Raw genomic sequence first — 5,320 nt, 5'->3', positions numbered from 1 at the left:
TAAAGAAGTCAAAAGGAATAAAATATGTCTTGATGATTCAAAATCTAAGAAAAAAATCTATGGCCAATATTTTCATTATTTCCAGTGGTTTGTGAAGAGTGAAGAAATCACTTTGGGTTGTTGTAGAAAGATACTTAAAACAATTGAGAAGCTTGTTAGTAGAATTTTTGATATAAAATTAGCTGGAAGATCAAGAAACTTGTTTCAGTAACCAGGAGATGCTACAAGATACACATTCTGAATAGATAAGAAAAGAAATGTTTAGCAATTTTTGAGAGTTGGTAAGAATAGTTTTAATAGCCAGACTTTCTCTCTTGTTTAAATTCTTTGAGGAGTTTAACATCATGTTAAGAGAGTGACTTCTGGATCTAGAGTATTGGAATTCAAATGCTAGTTCTGCAGTTTTGTTTTTCTTTTGTCTCATCCATAAAATGAGGATGCTAATAATAATGGTTATCTTCCATGGTTGTTATGAGGATCAAATGCATTGCTGTACATTGAGCATTCAGAAGAGTGACTGATAGATTGAGGATCTAGATAAATTTAGCTATTAGCCATTAGCATTGAGTTTTCCATTAACTATCTGTCTTGATAAGTAACTTGAGAATGTTCTGTAAATTCTTTCAGTCTCTACTTTCTCATTTGTACAATAATGTGGTTTTAGCTTTGACAATAAATTTTATCTTAAATGCCAGCTTTGACTGATTAGCATTAGACACCTAGATCATAGTAATAATAAAGATTTTGTGTTGTCTGACAGGAAAAAAAAAATTATACCATCAGTTAGCACTGTCTGCAATGGCCTCAGAATGTTTGTGTGTGTATATGCCCACATATACACACACACACATACATGCATACAAGCATTTCATTTTCATCACACACATAAGTATATATGTTTACATATATACACATAATACATTTATTTGCACCCTTGTCCTCACAGTTATCCCGTTCAGCTTCAACCTGAAATAATTACATGACTCAGCATTCCATACAAAAAAAAAAAAGAGTTATATTCAATAAAATAAGCATTACAGTGACATTTGGAATACTATTGGGCTTCCAAACACCTAACCTCCATTCCTATGGTAGGGAAGTTCTCTCCTTAAGTGTTTGAGTGCACCTCCCATTATGAGACTGACTATGCAAGGTACTCATTAATGTATTTGCCTTTTCAGGTACAACATGGATATATAACCTAAGTTTCACTTATCTAACATACCCACCCAATACTTGGATGCTAAGTATACCAAAAGGGAGAGAAAAGACAAATTCATTTTGGTGAAGTTTGTGGTTTAGTGGCTTCTTTATTTTTTTATTTTTTACTTTAAGAGTTTGTTTTACATTCAACATTACGTGTACATTCAGTTTCACTCCCCATTTACCATGCCCAACCCTAACCCAGATTCCTCCCCTCCATGCCCAGTAACCCTCCCCCCATGTCCCTCATAGTTATGCACTCCTGTTTGTCCTGCTTTTCCTCCATGTGGATGGTGCTACTAGAGTGCTCTGTGGTCTATTGCTCCAAGGGATGTATTTCCATAGTGTGGGTGTGTCACCCTGGAATGAGTGGTCTGCATGTACCTCTTGTTTTCTATTGGGCCAAGAGCCAGCCTCTGGGAATGAGCTTTATTCCAGGCCCAGAATGTATCCCAGAATCATAGTACTGGAGGTCTCACCAGACTCCATCCAACCAGTAATTCTGGTAACTATTGAGTTTTTAGATTTCGTTCCATGTTTTTCCTCCCACTCTATCCAGGATCTCCAGACTTGACCCTTTCCTGAGTGATTGGCATTGGTAGCCATGTACTATCTAGTTCTTCTGGTCTTGAGGGCCATTGTATCCTAGGGCTGATTGCTTCCAAATGCCTTTTTTTTTTTTTTTTTTTTTGCACTCTTCCTCGATTCTGATAATAGGAGACCATTAGCTGCATCTTAGATAGCTGCTTGAGAGGTTTTAAGACCCCAGTCACTACTCACCAATGTAGGATGAGGAAGGAGGCTTTTATGTATTTTGTTGTGCCAATTGAGTCTGGTGCCCCCCAGTACTATGGTCCTGAGATGGTAGATCTGTTGGATCTCTCTCCCACAGTGTCTGGGTGTCTGTGAAGGATTACTCTGTCTGTCTTCTGTTGTTTCTGTAAGGATTGCAGGTATTTTGTATCACTGTTATCTGTGTAAGATTAGCTTCCGCTGAATCTCTCCTTGGTCTAGAGTATACTCCTGTTCACTAACTCTCATCTGATCCTCTCAGGTGTTTATGTGTTTATCTGTAGCCTGGTGATTGGTGTTAATGGTAATGCGTTATTGTTGTCTATCACCTATGTGCACAATTTGGTGTCCTCCCATTTCCTAATGTTATCATGGCAGTCACAGACTCTTTCCATACCTCCCTCCCCTTACCCACATCAACATGTGGGCCCTAACTAGCCCAAAATTAATCCCTCCCTTTCCCTCCCCATCCCGTTAATCTACAAAGTGAGTTCCCTTTCCCAAGCAAACCCTTCTTTGTCTTTTTATGGTAATGGACTCATATAGTACTTGTCCTTCTGTGATTGACTTATTTAATTCAGTATAATGTCCTCCAGGCTCATCCATGTTGTGAGATGATTTGTGTATCCTTCTTTGTTCTTTAACGTAGCATAGTAATCCATTGTGTGCATGTGCCATTATTTGGTTATCCACTCATCTGTTGATGGGCATTTAGGTTGTTTCCATCTCTTTGCTATATTGAATTGTGCTGCAATGAACATAGGTGTGCGTATGTCTGTTCATGCACTGCCTCTTGCCTCTTTAGGATATATTGCTAGTAATGGAATTACTGGGTCAAATTGTATTTCTATTTTCAGTTTTTTAAGGAAACACCATACTGTATGCCACAATGTTGTACCATTTTACAATCCCACCACCAGTGCACAAGAGTTCCAATCTCTCTGCAACCTTGCCAGCATTTGTTATTTTCTGTCTTGTTGAACTTGGCTATTATTGCTGGAGTGAGATGGTATCTCATCATTGTTTTGATTTGCATCTCTCTAATGACTAATGATCACAAGAAATTTCTTGTGTGTTTGTTGGCTGCCAGTATATCATCTTTGGTGAAGTGTCTGTTCAAGTCTTTTGCCAATTTATGAATAAGGTTGTTTGTCTTTTTGGTGTTGAGGTGTTGAAGTTTTGTATAGATTTTGGAGATAAGTCCTTTATTAGATATGTCATAGGCAAATATTTTCTCCCAATTAATCCCCTTTTGATGAAGTCTTTCAATGCACACAAGAATTTAATTTTTAAAAGGGCATAGTCATCTACCTTCTCTTCTACCTCCTGTGCATTCTGGGTTATGCTTGATAGTCTATATACGCTGTAAATTAAGGCTCCCAGGTATGCCCCTATTTTATGTTTAATGAATTTTATAGTTTTGCATTTCACATTTAAGTCTTTGATCCAGCTTGAGTTTGTTTTTGTGTCTGGGGTGAGGTATGGGTCTTGTTTCATTTTTCTGCAAGTGGCTTCTTTTCTGGACTAAGTTCATGTCATAACTTTATTTCTGAAAGATTAGACATCAAGGCTAATTGTCCAGTCCTGAAGATTCTGTGAGCCATTTTCTAAATATGTGACTTTGTCCCTAAAATTCATGTGATAGTTAATTTTAAGTGTCAAGTTGGTTAAGCTATAGTTTCACTCATTTTTTGGAGAAACACTAGTCTAAATGACTTTATGAAGTAGTTACATGTGATTAAATCAACTGGCCTTAAGTCAAACAGATCCTTCTTAATGTAGATGAGGATCCTCCAATCAGTTGAAGGACTTAAGCTTGTAAAGGAAGTTTTCTCTAGGAAATATTCTGCCTTCAGTCTATAAATAGACATTTGCCAGAACTCCTTCATTCTTCCAATATACTTACCTATGGACTTTGATCCATAGGATTGCAGAAATCTCCAGATTGTCATCTGACTTGTGCATTTTTGGATGGAAGAATGAAAGAATTCCCAGTTTGTTATCTGACCTACAGATTTTGGACTCACCTGTCTCCACAATTACGTAAGTCAATTCTTTAACATAAATATCTATCCAATTTCCTGCCAAAAAAGTGGCTTTGTCAGACACACCATCCCATCTGTCTACAGCAGAGACCTGAGAAACTAAGTGCAATAGAGAAGATAATCCTGGAAACCTGAGCATCAAATGAAAGGATAAAGAACTAGATTGAACTATTATTGGAAGAAGAAACTGATTTTGAACAGCAAATGAGAAGAGACCAAATGCAGTTGTCTCGCCAAATGGCCCAGCACAGTGTGACCATCTTGACACAAAGATAGAGCAATCCTGGATGAGGAGCACTGAAGGCAATTTCATGAATATCCAACAGGACATAGAATAACTGTGCAGACATCCAAGGGGTGAAATAAAGTCTAGATTGCTAGTTGCAGTGAACGTGAAGAGACCAGTCACTCTCATTCATTGACCAGAGGAGCTTGCTTCCCCACGTGACTCTCCTGGTGATTAGCAGCACAACTCTCTCATCCCTGCAGCCTTGACCATCAGTGACCAAGTTATGAGCCCATCTAGCCCCATGCAACCCTGACTGTCAACAGCCCCACCACCACCATAACTGCCATTTCTCCCATTGCCTGATGACCCTGCTGAGCAGCAGCAAGCCACTTCCTGGAAGCTTTGGCTGCTCATCCTGCTCCTCCCATTAGCCAACCCAGCCAAGTGGCAGCAGACCATTCCAGTGTGGCGTCAGCCACTTGTCCTGCCCCTTCCATGAGTTGACCCAGCTAAGCTCAATTCCCATCCTCACTTGGTGAGCTAAGGAGCAAGAGTAACCCCACATATACCTGCCCATTGTTCTCTCCCCCTTTCTCACTCCTGCTGCTCACTTCTCTCTGCCTGGTGAGAGGTAGTGAGCATGTCACCATGTACCAAGCTGATTTAACACTCAGTCCCCCCACCATATGAGAAGCGACAGCAGTGTGGCTATTAACTCACCCTTTGGTCACTCACCCTCCATATCTCCCATATCGAGTGGGAGAAAGGGACTGGTCCCTCATATCCAGCCATACCCTGCTGTCTCATGAACTTGATGACTACCATTGCCTATGCCTGAGCCACTGAACCAATGACAAACAGTAGCTAATGCCCATCTAACCTACCCTCAAGGGCCCTGCAAGACCAGCAAAATGAGACCTATTTTCACACACTCAGCTGCTATCCCATCCACCCAGAGACAGATGGCAAATGCTCCTGTGCAGCCAGAGTAAGACCAGAGTAGCACACTTGTCTCATCTGCTTGTATATATCAAAAGAAAACATAACAAAA

The sequence above is a fragment of the Orycteropus afer genome, unplaced genomic scaffold, assembly GCF_000298275.1.
Source record: "Orycteropus afer afer isolate SDZICR_OR568_19922 unplaced genomic scaffold, OryAfe1.0 scaffold00161, whole genome shotgun sequence".
In the NCBI taxonomy this organism is placed as follows: Eukaryota; Metazoa; Chordata; class Mammalia; order Tubulidentata; family Orycteropodidae; genus Orycteropus; species Orycteropus afer.
Note: the sequence above shows the minus strand (reverse complement) of the source record.